Source organism: Phoca vitulina, unplaced genomic scaffold (assembly GCF_004348235.1).
Source record: "Phoca vitulina isolate PV1807 unplaced genomic scaffold, GSC_HSeal_1.0 scaffold34, whole genome shotgun sequence".
NCBI lineage: Eukaryota > Metazoa > Chordata > Mammalia > Carnivora > Phocidae > Phoca > Phoca vitulina.
In genome coordinates this window covers 15,914,552-15,929,558 of record NW_022589737.1, presented here as the reverse complement: position 1 = coordinate 15,929,558, position 15,007 = coordinate 15,914,552, and the positions used below count along the sequence as shown (strand labels likewise).

The 15,007-nt window shown below is 37.6% G+C and overlaps 1 pseudogene across 1 annotated transcript; it reads right to left on the bottom strand.

The window, feature by feature from the left end:
• Positions 1–2,788: 2,788 nt before the first annotated feature.
• LOC116645836 lies at positions 2,789–3,812 on the bottom strand (annotated as a pseudogene). The gene has a single exon (XR_004302031.1). The product of XR_004302031.1 is annotated as a 60S ribosomal protein L5-like (transcript).
• Positions 3,813–15,007: the final 11,195 nt, after the last annotated feature.

Sequence of the window (15,007 nt, the reverse complement as noted above, 5' to 3'; positions counted from 1 at the left end):
TGTCCATATGGAGTAGGTCCTTGGCAGTTGGTACTGCCTCTTGTTCTTTTTGTTGAGGTGATTTTTTCTGTTTTGTCATTTTGTCCAGAGGAGAACAGATGAATGAGAGAACAAAATGCTAACAGGGTACCAACGTCTCCAGAAAATATACTCTAAACAAATCAGAAAAGACCTGAAACTGGGGGAAAAGAAAGGGAAAGAAAGAAAAAAGAAAAAGAAAAAGAAAAATATAAAAACAAACAAAAACAGAACAAAACAAAAAAAGCCAGAATATGATCAAATATGATCAGGGTGGTGCATAGATCAGTGCTACACACTAGATTTTGGGTGTATTTTGGTCTGTTAGAAGAAAGTGCCTCCCAAAATGTTAAAGAAAGAAAAACTTATATATGTACAAAAATAAGGGTTGATATGATGAAGGCATGGAATATGACTGTAAAGATGATAATTATAAAAAATTTTATAAAAGGAATTGATAAGAAGTTGTTTGAAAAAAGAAAGAAGAGGATTAAAAAAAAAAAGAAAAAACAGGGAGAGAATGTGATCAGGCAGGAGAGTAGAACAAAGCCATACACCAGAGATTTAAGGTATATTTTGATCTGTTAGAAGAAACTGTATCTCAAAATTTTAAAGAGAGAACAACTTATATATATATGCCAAAAATAAGGGTAACTACTATGAAGGGATAGAATATGACTCTAAAAATGAAAAATAAAAATGTTTTTTTTAAAAGATTTTATTTATTTATTTGAGAGAGAGAATGAGATAGAGAGAGAGAGCATGAGAGTGGGGAGGGTCAGAGGGAGAAGCAGACTCCCTGCTGAGCAGGGAGCCCGACTCGGGACTTGGTCCTGGGACTCCAGGATCATGACCTGAGGTGAAAGCAGTTGCTTAACCAACTGAGCCACCCACGTGCCCATAAAAATGTTTTTTAAAAAAGGGATTGATAAGATGTTGGTTTAAAAAGGGAAAAAGAAAAATTCAAAAAAAAAAAGACAGTTAAGAAAAAAATAACTTTGAAAGACTAAAGAATCATGGTAAAAAAGCCACAGATTCTATGTGCAGTATTCCCCTAGCGCTGGAGTTCTGCCGTTCTCATTGATTGGTAAACTTGGTCTTGGCTGGCTGTTCTCGTTGATCTTCTGGGGGAGGGGCCTGTTGCCGTGGTTCCCAAATGTCTCTGCCGGAGGCGGAATTGCCCCGCCCTTGCCCAGTCCGGGCTAAGTAATCTGCTCGGGTTTGCTCTCGGGAGCTTTTGTTCCCTGCAAGCTTTCCGTACAGCTTTGGAGGATGAGAGTGAAAATGGCGGCCTCCCAATCTCCGCCCCAGAGGAGCCGAGAACTCAGGGCCCCGCTCCTCAGTGAGCCCCCAGAGAAAAGCAGTCAATCACTCCCGTCTCCCTGGTCTCCGGCCGCACTCCGTGCTCACCCAGCCTGTGACAGAGCGTTTCTATCTCTGGCAGCCGACCCCGTGTAGAGTCTCCAAACCCAGCAGATCCTTGCGGTGTGCTCCCGCACCTCTCCTCCCGGGAGAAGAAGGTGAGTCTCCCCGGATCTGCCGCTTGTTGGGTCCCTACTGGAGGAGCAGTGGCCCGACTGTGCCGCGGATCACGGTTTATGGCAACCCCGAGCTGAGAGCCCGCGCCTCGGCTCCGTCTCTGCAGCCGGCTTCCCCGCTCCGATACCTGGGAGCTCTGCCGCACTCAGGCACCCCCAGTCTTTCTGTGACCCCGAGGGTCCTGAGACCACACTGTCCCGCGAGGGTTCCACCCCCCGCTTAGCCACCGGAGTGACGTCCCTCAGCGGAGCCGACTTCTAAAAGTTCCGATTTTGTGCTCCGTGGCTCTATCACTTGCCAGAAGCGGCCGACGGAGGCCCCTCCCCCGCCATCTATCCTCCCGAATATCACCTTGGATTCACTTCTCCGCACGTCCTACCTTCCAGAAAGTGGTCGTTTTTCTGTTCAGAGAGTTGTTGCTCTTCTTTTCTTCGATCTCCTGTTGAGTTTGTAGGTGTTCAGAATGGTTTGATCCCTATCCAGCTGAATTCCTGAGACTAGATGAAATCCAGGTCTCCTACTCCTCCGCCATCTTGCTCTCCCTCAAAAGATATTTTTAACAGTGAAGCATAACTGAATTAAGTGTGGGGGAATTCCAAAGGATGATTTGAAAAAACAATGCCTATTTAAATGCAATGTTCATCTTTCCTAATTTCCTAATTTCCAAGCATCAGTTGGAAAACTTTTTGATATTCCTTAGCATTTTTCTTTAGTTTGAAATCAATTTGTAATCTTGATCTTGCTTTTGAAGTATTTAAAAAATAAGTCTTAGAATCTCTTTTTAAAAAGCAATTTGAGTTTTATTGATCTGCAGAGCTTGAGTTTAGAATGCACAGATAGGCACTTAAATGCATTTTGGTAATAAATGTTTCAATATAAGATGGCATGTGAGTTGTTAAAGAGAAAATTGAGTTTTAGGATAAATCTGTTGCGAGATTAAGAAGGCAATTGTGATATTTTAGTTTGTATATTTGGTGAGAATGCGCTTTTTTGGGTTGTTCTTTTATCTTGTTCACTTTTGTACAAAAATTAAAACATGGAATCTTTATTCATTCAACACACACTCATGGAAAATGACTACTTTTGGTAGATGAGGAGGATGTGAGTATAAATAGGACAGAATTCTCCTTTTAGTTTGTATTCTATTGAAGAAGAGATATACGCAAACAAATAAATGCTGTGTAGCATTTTACTGGCCAGTATAATGATTAAAAGGAAGGGCTCTAGTGTCTTTTTTTTGCTTGATGAATAAGTTTATTATTGTCTTTAACTGAAAAATCTTCATAGAAAATTGTGGTTTGGTTTAGTAGCTCTCAGCAGCCCGCTCCTGAGCTCTAAGGAAGCTTGCCTTCTTCTGAGCTACCCGATCTTTCTTTTGGGCAAGAGACATTTTGGGAGGGTTCCACCTCTTCTTTTTAACTTCTTTCTTAGGCTTCTTCTCATAACCTGGATTCTCTCATATAGCAGCATGAGCTTTCTTATACATCTCCTCCATCATGTCTGGAGTTATGTTGTTCTTTATGTATTGAGAGAATTGTTTCTTGTAAGCATCTTTGTCTTCTTCCATTAGGTAACGCATATAATCTGCAACATTCTGACCCATGATGTGCTTTCGATGTACTTCTGCATTGAATTCCTTGCTTTCTGAATCATAACCAGGGAATCGTTTGGTACTGTGAGGGATAGACAAGCCTCCATCCACTGCTCCCTTGAGGGCCCCAAAAACTTTATTTCCAGTAGTAGTTCTGGCAAGCCCTGCATCCAAATAGCAGGTGAAGGCACCAGGTTGACCATCAGTGCTTTCCACATTGTATTCATCTCCAGTCACTTCCACTTGGCCTTCATAGATCTTGTCAATGCCAAACCTATTGAGGAGCCTGCAGGCCAGCAGCAGGCCGGTACAATATGCTGCAGCATAATTTGTCAGGCCAACCTTCACACCATACTTTGGGAGTTCATGAGCATAAGCCACACAAACTATCATATCTCCTTCTATGCAGGCATAAGCAATCCAACAAATGATATCTCTGTTGGTTACACGAACTATCATCCTGTATTTAGGTGTGTTGTACTTATTTTTATCTTGAATTACCAAGCATTTCCGGGCATAATAATCAGTTTTACCCTCTCGTCTTCTTCTAAATTTCACTTGGTATCTCTTGAAGTAAGCCTTATTCTTGACAACCTTAACAAACCCCATCCTGCGGAACAGAGACTGGCGTCCGTGGCGCACCACAGACCAGCAGGCCCGGGCTCTAGTGTCTTTAAATCCCAGGTTAGAGTATTAGTCTGCTAAGCCATGTAATCCTGGATAATTTATTTAACTTCCTCTAACTTCATTTATCTCTAGACTGGTGTGTTTTACTAGTATCTACTTCATGGGGTGATCGGGAGCGTTAAATGATTCATGAAGTGCTTAGTCCAATACCTGGTATTCTAAAGTGCTCAGATAATGCTAGAGATTATGGTGTCATCACAGTACACAGTTAGGCTTCATGGGAGGGAGTGTCCAAATGTACCTGAAAAGTGGTTTTAAGAAATTGCTCATAGTGGTGCCTGGGTGGCTCAGTCCTTAAGTGTCTGCCTTTGGCTCGGGTCATGATCCCAGGGTCCTGGGATCGAGCCCTGCATCGGGCTCCCTGCTTAGCGGGAAGCCTGCTTCTCCCTCTCCCACTCCCCCTACTTGTGTTCCTGCTCTCGTTCTCTCTCTCTCTGTCAAATAAATAAATAAAATCTTAAAAAAAAAAAAAAGAAAGAAATTGCTCACAAAGGGGTGCCTGGGTGGCTCAGTAGGTTAAGCCTCTGCCTTCAGCTCAGGTCATGATCCCAGGGTCCTGGGATCGAGCCCCACATCAGGCTCACTGCTCAGTGGGGAGCCTGCTTCTCCCTCTTGCACTTCTCCTGCTTGTGCTCTCTCTCTGTCAAATAAATAAATAAAATCTTAAAAAAAAAAGAAAAAAGAAATTGCTCACAAAAAAGGAGGGGGCAATTTTTAATGTCCCAAATCTACTAGTGATCACCATTGCTTTTAGGACCAAATATTCATGAAATAGCTTGATGATGCTATTAAGCATTCTTTTTGGAGATTCTGCAATATTAAACTGTCACGGAAACAATCTCTGATTTGTTCTCCTGGGAGTGATTACATCGTTTTTCCTCAAGTAACCTTTCTCTAGGTGTACTATATTCTTAAGGGACCCAGTGACTCCTAACAAATAAGTGGCTACGGACCCAAACTTTGCCCTTCCTTGGAAAAAGGCACACAAATGGAGAAAGAGGAGCAAGGAGATTTGAGACATCTTACTAATGGCAAGGGTGAAATTTTAGAGTGCAGGACATTGGTCTGTTTGAGCTCAGATCCATTTGCTGCCATTTTGATCGGGCTCCTGCAAACTATATTTCTTGGGCTCCTGGCCCACTTTCCAATGAGAAGCAATGGTATAGATGGATAAATAAACAGGCAGTTATAGTAGAGAGTAATACCCACTACTCTTGGGACAAGCACATGATGGAAGGAAGGGAAGGTCTTGGTCTCCCCCTCTCTCTCTCCCTCTCTGCCTCTTTGACAGTGATCACACTTTCTATGTGGTTTCAGCTACCTCTAGTCAGCCTTTTCCTCTCAATCCTCAGCTCCAGACAGAATCCAGCTTCCACCAGTGGCGAAGCTTTGGAGTTTCAGTAACCGCACCGCCTTCCTTTGTCCTTCTAGCCCTAGTGGCCACTAGGATGTCAGCGGCTCCTTGCAGTTGCTGATCTTGGCTGCCTCACCCACCTCAGCACTTGGAAAATCTTTGTTATTAATTTTGGTCATTAAGTTCTCTGTGTGGAGTCATCTGATATGGTAATTTATTTGTTGGTGTTTTGGCTGGGCGCTGACTAACCCAGAGGGCAAATGGTGAATGCTGTGTTGTTCTCGCCAGTCCTTGGCTGAGAGTTTCTGTGGCTGATCAGAATATCTATAAGGAAAAATTAACCTGGTGGAGTAATTTAAAAAATCACTCAAAACATTCATCAACTTGCAAAGTGTTTAGGAGTCTCTGTCACTATCATAAGTATAATTGATGAAATGGTACAGTTTCTGGCTAAGTATTGTTTATAATATTTGGCTACTTTTAAAGCAATTAGGGAAGCAAGATGATGTTCTACACTTTCAATGCTACCTGCAGCATCCTAGCCGGTGGGGTGTTTCTAAGGCTGCCTTCACTTAGGCAAATGACTTTGAACGAGTTATTTCACAACACTGTTTTCTTGTTTGTTTTTGTTTTATGAAATGATGGGGCAAAAAGGAAACTTGCTCCTTTGTATTTCGCCTGGTGCCTACCGTAGTGTTTCAGAAATAATAGGGTCTCAAGATTTTTGTTAAATTGAAGTCAAGACCATCCATGTCTTGGACATTCGCTGGCCTCTTGCTTTCTTTTACCTGTTTCTTTCTTTGCAAGGTGGGAGAGAAGTCAGGTAGGAGTGAAACTAAACAGATTATGTAGTAGGGAAGGAAAGACTCAATCTATTTCTGGTGTTGTCCCATTTTGATTTCATTCAAATACATGTCATTGCTACTTTTCTTATAACTGCTACAGTAGCCCAGTGAATAATTCATTCTTGGTGGTAGCTTTATCTATTCAATTTATTCCTCCAGGGTCTAGATGCCAAATGCCTGTGTATACTTTTTTTTTTAAAGATTTTTAAAAATGATTTTATTTATTTATTTAACAAGGAGAGAGAACAAGCAGGGGGAGCAGCAGAGGGAGAGGGAGAAGCAGGCTCCCCGCTGAGCAGGGAGCCCAATGAAGGGCTCGATTCCAGGACCCTGGGATCATAACTTGAGTTGGAGGCAGACACTTAACTGAGTCATTCAGGTACCCTGCCTGTGTATACTTTTGCTTCTCCCATTTCTATATTATGCTCTGCTCACATGTTTACTTTTTAATCCCATATGATTTCATTTTACTTTGATTCTACCTAGGCAGGTCCCTCATCTTCCTCAAATGCCATCTCTTTCATAATACCTTCTCAAATGTTTCATGACAAGAATTAGTTGTGTGTGTGTGTGTTTGCTGTTGTATCTCTTTTAAGTACTTATTACACTTTCAGTACTAAGAATTTCAATGTGTCTGATTTCCTATTAGATTGTGAGCATCTTGAGAATAGGGGCCATTTTTATTCATCATTTTTATTTTCAATACCTAGCACTTGGCCTGTTACATGTCAATGAATAAATATTGAATTATTGTTACATTTTATCTTATGTTTGATAATTTATATCTCTACCTCATCTACTAGATTGTGAGCTCTCTGAGGGAGGGGGACCAGGAAAAGTGACTTTTTCATTTTATTCTGTTCTGGCTTCAGAAGGACTAAAGTCACAGAACTGTACTGATGTTGGTTTCAACTATATAAACAGAATAATCTGGAGATATACAAAATAAAATGAAGGCTGATATTTGCATCAGCTTAAAACCAGACAACACTGTGCTGTTTATTTAGAGGTTATTAATCATTTCAGCACCAGGCAGGTATATATAACATAATTTTGAATCGTGGAGCCTCAGGAAAAGCTTGCATAAGATCCATATTCATTGATTATATATGTGTACAATTTTATGGGGTATTGTATGAGTCAGGATTTTGGAAGAAAACACGTTGCACATTCAAACTGGGCAATTTAAGCACAGTTTAACAAAGGGACTACTTACAAAGTTGTAATCATGGTTAAAGAAACCAACAAGGGAGAGGGTAATGCTTAGACCTAGTATTTGGAGAGAGCTGTTACCAAGGAAGAGAAGTGGTTACCACAATGTGGAGAGAGAGCTACATGGGGAGCATCTCCTAAAAGGAACAATGGGCATTGGCGGAACCTCAGCTAATGAGGGCTATGTGGCAGGGAGTGAGTTAAGGAGGAAATATCTTGATTTCATTCTCCTTCTGCTCTCTGATCTGCCAGTACTTCCCATTGGGTGAACCCAACTGAAAGCTAGAAGGCATGAAGACCATCTGATGTAACTTCCCAGGTCAAGGAACATGGTGACAAATAGGAGGGTAGATATGACTGCCAGTATAGGGACTGATTCTAGGGACTAGATCCTAGGAGAGTGTTGTTAGCTATGTTGTTTTTCCCAGAATAAGGACAGGTGTTTAAGTGGGAACATAAGATAGCTTTTTCCTTGGATGACCCAAGTACTAATTATCATAGGGTTTTCATATATCCTAGTCTCCCAATGAGTCACACTTGGGTATGAAGTTAATTCCCAAGACTTCTGAGACCCAACTCATTATATAAATGAACTCATAATCCTCAAAATATCAACTGTCACCAATTAATCATAGTTAGCTCATAGAATGCAACCAGTTTGCTATTTCTGATTTATATTATAAGTTTGGTGAACAATCAGAAAAAGACTAGAATCATCACGAGTTGGAAATAGAGGTAGACCTTGAAGACTTCCTCCATCCTTGTGGTTCAGAAGTGAGTGTGCTGGCTTTTCCATGACAGTTTTCCAATGTCACTAGCTTTGGTTTGTATGAGGGTTTGGAGAATTAGACCCTTTATATCCTACCTTTGCTTTCTCTTTTTAACTCCAACTCTAACTTATTCTGAGGTAATTTATTTTCTATCCCTTTAATCATTTTCCCTGCTCTTCTTTGGACCATTTCCAGTTTCTCCACCATTCTTTCAAATATAGCTTAACTATTACAAAGGGCTATTCTGGGAAAACATTACTTAAAGGAAAATTGTGAAAGCATTTAAAAGTTTAAAAATGGCTACATAAATGTTAAAAAATGAAATGTTCCTGTCTAATAATGCTGATAGTGGAACTGTAGTAAATTAAATTACATCGGGTCAGAGCAAAAACCTTGAATGAGAGTCAAGCATATCAGGACCTGAGGAAAAAATCCTTTGTTAAGAGAAAGTGATTGCATATAAAAAAAAAAGAAAAAAAAAAAAGAAAGTGATTGCAAAGAGCCAAAAATAAAACTAAGGAGAAAGAACTTTTCCTTGTATCAGTCACTAAAAATTATTTTCTAAGATGAGGATCTAACTCTTTGAGATACTAAAGTGAACACAAATCTCAGAGGTGTCCAGATACTTTGTTATATTAGAAAACAAAGGAAAATTCATAGGATTCTACATGGGAGGAGTTTATGCTACTGTTTTATTGGATGAAAAAAGTTAACAACCTACCAAAGTATTTTATATTATAAGGAGTGTTCAGTTGCTTTATATATTTTATTCCATTTTTAAGTCAATGCAAGAGGTAGAGTATTATTATTCCCTTTCCACTGTTTAAGATAATGACTTAGATTTTATTATTTGTTATTTTTATTCAAGTATAATTAACACACAGTGTTATATTTGTTTCAAATGTACACTATAATGATTGAAAAATTCTGTACATTTCTCAGTACTCATCACAAAAGCATACTCTTAATTCCCTTCACCCATTTCACCTGTCCCCCCACCGACCTCCCCTCCAGCAAACACCAGTTTGATCTTTGAATTTAAGAGTCTGTAGTTTGATATGAGGAATTCTTAATCTCAGGAAACAAACTGAGGGTTGCTGGAGTGGTCGGGGGTGGGAGGGATGGGTGGTAGACTGGGTGGGTGATAGACATTGGGGAGGGTATGTGCTATGGTGAGCGCTGTGAAGTGTGTAAGACTGTTGATTCACAGACCTGTACCTCTGAAACAAATAATACATTATATGTTAAAAAAAAGAAGAAGATAGTAGGAAGAGAAAAATGAAGGGGGGGAATCGGAGGGGGAGACGAACCATGAGAGACTATGGACTCTGAGAAACTGAGGGTTCTAGAGGGGAGGGGGGTGGGGGGATGGGTTAGCCTGGTGATGGGTATTAAGGAGGGCAGGTATTTCATGGAGCACTGGGTGTTATACGCGAACAATGAATCATGGAACACTACATCAAAAACTAATGATGTAATGTATGGTGATTAACATAACATTATAAAATAAAATAAAAAAAGAAAAAAAGAGACTATAGTTTGGTTTGTCTCTTTTTTTGGTTTGTTCATTTGTTTCTTAAATTTCACATGAGTGAAATCATATGGTATGTCTTTCTCTGACTGACATTTCACTTAGCATTGTACTCTGTAGGTCCATCCATGTTGTTGCAAATGGCAAGATTTCATTTTTTTATGGCTGAGTAATATTCCCTTGTGTGTGTCTATATATATATATATATACACATAAACCATATATATACACACACATATATATGTATATATATGTATATATGTGTGTGTATATATATGGTTAAACCATTTCTTCTTTATCCATTCATCTATGGATGGACACTCAAGTGGCCTCCATATCTTGGCTATTGTGAATAATGCTGCCATAAACATAGGGGTACATATATCTTCTCCAATTGGTGTTTTTATTTTCTTTGGGTAAATACACAGTACTAGAATTACTGGATCATCTATTTCTGTTTTTAATTTTTTGGAGGAATCTACATACTGTTTTCCACAGTGGCTGCACCAATTTGCATTCCTACCAATGGTGCACAAGGTTTCTTTTTCTCTACATGCTTGCCAAGACTCGTTTTTCTTGTATTTTTGATTTTAGCCATTCTGACAGGTGTAAAGTGGTATCTCATTGTGGTTTTAATTTGCATTTCCCTGATGATTAGTGATGTTGAGCATCTTTTCATGTGTCTGTTACCCAGTTGCATGTAAGTCTTCTTTGGAAAAATGTCTATTCAGAGCCTTTTCCCATTTTTAAATTGGATTGTTTATTGTATTTTTTGTGTTGAGTTGTATATGTTCTTTATATATTTTGGACATTAACTGCTAATCAGATATGTCATTTGCAAATATCTTCTCCCATTCAGTAGCTTGCCTTTTTGTTTTGCTGATGGTTTCCTTTGCTGTACAAAAGCTTTTTACTTTGGTGTAGTCCCAATAATTTAATTTTGGTTTTGGTTCCTCGTCAAAGGAGACATAGCTAGAAAAATGTTTCTATGGCTGATGTCAAAGAAATTACTATGTTTTCTTTGAGGATTTTTATGGTTTCAGGTATCAAATTTAGGTCTTTAATCCATTTTGAGTTTATTGCTGGATATGGTATTAGTAGTGGTACAATTTCAATCTTTTGCCTGTAGCTCTCCAGTTTTCTCAACACCATTTGTTGAAGAGACTATCTTTTCTCCATTTTATATTGTTGCCTCCTTTGTCATAGATTAATTGACCATAAAAGCATGGGTTTATTTCTGGACTCTCTACTCTGTTCCATTGATCTATGTGTCTGTTTTTGTGCCAGTGTCACACTGTTTTGATTAATACAGCTTTGTGGTATATCTTGAAATATGGGATTGTGGTACCTCCTGCTTTATTCTTTTTTAAGATTGCTTTGGCTATTTGGGGTATTTTATGGTCCATACAAATTTTAGTATTATTTGTTCTAGTTCTGTGAAAAACAGAATTTTGATAGGGAATCCATTAAATCTGTAAATTGCTTTGGGTAATATGGATATTTTAATGATATTTGTTCTTTCAATCCATGAGCATGGAATGTCTTTCCATTTGTTTGTGTCATCTTCAATTTCTTTCATGAATGCTTTATAGTTTTCAGGGTACAGGTCTTTTACCTCCTTGGTTAAGTTTATTCCTAGGTATTTTATTCTTTTTGGTGCAATTGTAGATGAAATTGTTTTCTTAATTTCTCTTTCTGCTGCTTCATTTTTGGTGTATAGAAATGCAGTGGGTTTCTGTACATTGACTGTGTATCCTGTGACTTTACTGAATTTTAGCGGTTTTTTGGTGGAGCCTTTAGGGTTTTCTATATATAGTATCATATCATCTGAAAATAGTGAAAATTTTACTTCTTCCTCACCAATTTGGATGCCTTTCATTCCTTTCTCTTGTCCGACTGCTGTGGCTAGGACTTCCAGTACTATGTTGCAGAAATGTGGTGAGAGTGGACATCCTTGTCTTTGCTCCTGACCTTAGGGGAAACGCTCTCAGTTTTTCACCATCGAGTATGATGTTGGCTGTGGGTTTTCATATGTGGCCTTTATTATGTTGAGGTATGTTCCCTTTAAACCTACTTTGTTGAGAGTTTTTATCATGAAGGGATGTTGTACTCTGTCAAATGCTTTTTCTGCATCTATTGAAGTGATCATATTTTTATCGTTTCTCTTGTTGAAGTGATGTATCACATTGATTGATTTGCAAATATTGAACCACCTTGCATCCTAGGATTAAATCCCACTTGATCGTGGTGAATTCTTTTGATGTATTGTTAGATTCAGTTTGTTATAATTTGTTGAGGATTTTTGCATCTATGTTGATCAGAAATATTGGCCTGTATTCTTTTTTTGTAGTGCTTCTGTCTGGTTTTGGTATCAGGGTAATGCTGGCCTCATAGAATGAATTTGGAAGTTTTCATTCCTCTTCTATTTTTGGAATAGTTTGAAAAGAATAGGTATTAATTCTTCTGTAAATATTTGGTAGAATTCACCTGTGAAGCTCTCTGGTCCTGGACTTCTGTTTGTTGGGACTTTTTGATTCCTGATTCAATTTCATTGTGGGTAACCAGTCTGTTCAAATTTTCTATTTCTTCTTGATTCAGTTTTGGGAGGTTATACATTTCTAGGAATTGATCCATTTCTTCTAGGTTGTCCAATTTGGTGGCATATAATTTTGTATAATATTCTTTTACAATTATTTGTATTTCTGTGGTGTTGGTTGTTATTTCTCCTCTTTAATTTCTGATTTTGTTTATTTGAGTCCCACCCCCCCTTTCCTTCTTTCCTTCCTTCCTGCCTTCCTTCCTTCCTTCTCTCTTTCCTTCTTTCTTTTCTTTTCTTTTCTTTTCTTTCTTTTCTTTTCTTTTCTTCTTTTCTTTCTTTCTTTCTTTTCTTTCTTTCTTTCTTTCTTTCTTTCTTTCTTTCTTTCTTTCTTTCCTTCCTTTTTTCCTTTTCCTTCCTTCCTTCCTTCCTTTCTTTCTTTCTTTCTTCTTTTTTCTTTTTTTTTTGAGTCTGGCTAGAGGTTTATCAATTTTGTTGATCTTATCAAGGAAAAAGCTCCTGGTTTCATTGATCTGTTCTATTGTTTTTTAGTTTCTATATCATTTATTTCTTCTCTAATCTTTATTTTTTATTTTTTTTATTTAAATTTTTTTATTGTTATGTTAATCCCCATACATTACATCATTAGTTTTAGATATAGTGTTCCATGATTCATTGTTTGTGCAACACCCAGTGCTCCATGCAGAACGTGCCCTCCTCAATACCCATCACCAGGCCAACCCATTTCTCTAATCTTTATTATCACCCTCCTTCTCCTGGTTTTGGGTTTTGATTGTTGTTCTTTTTCTAGCTGCTTTAGGTATAAGGTTAAGTTGTTTATTTGAGCTTTTTTTTTTTTTCCTTCTTGAGGTACACCTGTATTGTTATAAACTCCTCTTAGAACTGCTTTTGCTGCGTCCCAAAGATTTTGGACCACTGTGCTTTCATTTTCATTTTTTTCCATGTATTTTTTGATTTTTTATTTGATTTCTTGGTTAAACCATTCACTGTTTAGTAGCATGTTATTTAACTTCCATGTATTTGTAGTCTTTTCAGATTTTTTCTTGTGATTGATTTCTAGTTTCATAGTGTTGTACTGAGAAGAGATGTATGGTATAAGTTTGATCTTTTTAAATTTATTGAGACTTGTTTTTTGGCCTAATATGTGACCTATTCTGGAGAATGTTCCATGTGTACTTGAAAAGAATATGAATTTCACTGTTTTTAGATGGAGTGTTCTGAATAGATCTGTTAAGTCTATTTGTTTCAATGTTTCATTCAAAGCCATTGTTTCCTTGTTAATATTCTGTCTGGATGATCTATTCATTGATGTAAGCGGGGGTCTTAAAGTCCCCTACAATTATTGTATTACTGTCAATTTCTTCCTTTATGTCTGTTAATAATTGCTTTATATATTTAGGCGCTCCTATGTTGGGTGCATAAATATTTACAATTGTCATACCCTCTTGTTTTTTTTTTTTTTTATCATTATGTAGTGTCCTTCTTTTGTCTCTTGTTACAGTCTTTGTTTTAAAGTTTATTTTGTTTGATATAAGTATTGCTTCCCTGGCTTTCTTTTCACTTGCATTTACATGATAAATGTTTTTTCATCCCCTCATTTTTAATCTGCAGGTGTCTTTAAGTCTGAAGTGAGTCTCTGCAGCATATAGATGGGTCTTGCTTTTTTATCTATTCAATTAGTCATGTCTTTTGTTGGTAGCATTTAATCCATTTAAATTCAAAGTTGTTATTGATAGGTATGTACTTGTTACCATTTTGTTACTTGTTTTACAATTATTTTTGTAGTTCTTCTTTATTCCTTTCTTCTTTTTTTGCTCCCTTCCCTGTGGTTTGATGGCTTTCTGTGGTTTGATATATATAGATTCCTTTCTTATTTTTTTGCATATTTATTACAGGTTTTTGATTTGTGGTTGCTATTATATAACTTATGCATATAGTATTCCATATTAAATTGATGGTCACTTAAGTTTGAACCCATTCTTAAAAGCACTAAATTTTATTTCCTCCCTACGTTTTATGTATATGGTCATACGTTACATCCTTTTATTTTGTGGATTCCTTTTGTGGATTTTTGTAGATATAATTGATTTTACTGTTTTTGTGCTTTAACCTTAATACTGGTTTTAGAAGTGATTAATCTACAACTTTTATTATGTTTGTATTTGTATTTGCAATTTTTTTTCTTTTCTAATGTTCTTATTACTGATTATGGCCTTTCCCCCCATTCAATGGATTCCCTGTAACATTTCTTGTAAGGCTAGTTTAGTGGCAGTGGTCTCTTTTAACTTTTGTTTTGCTGGGAAACTCTTTATCTATCTATTCTGAATGATAGTCCTGCTGGGTGGAGTATTCTTACTTGCAGGTTTTTTTCCTTTCAGCTCTTTGAATATATCATATTATTTTCTCTGGCTTGCAAAATTTCTGCTGAAAATTCAGCTGGTAGACTTATGGGGTTTCCCTCATATGTTATGATTTTTTTTTCATCTCTTTCGCTGCCTTTACAACTCTCTTTTTATCACTACTTTTTATCATTTTTATTATTATGTGTCTTGGTGTGGACCTCCTTGGGTTTATTTTTTGGAGGGCTCTGTGCTTCCTGGATCTGGATATCGGTTTCTTTCACCATAATAGGGAAGTTTTCAGCAATTATTTCTTTTAATAAATTTTCTGCCTCCTTTTCTCCTCTTCTTTTTCTGAGATCACTATAACACAAATTATTATGCTTGATGATGTCACTGAGTGCCCTTAACCTACTCTCATATTTTTTATTATTCTTTTTTCTTTTGCTCTTCACCTTGGTTGCTTTCCAATACTTTGTCTTCCAGTTCAATGATTTGTTCTTCTGCCTCTTCTGGTCTACTATTGATTCTCTTTAGTGTAGTTTTAATTTCTGTTATTGAGTT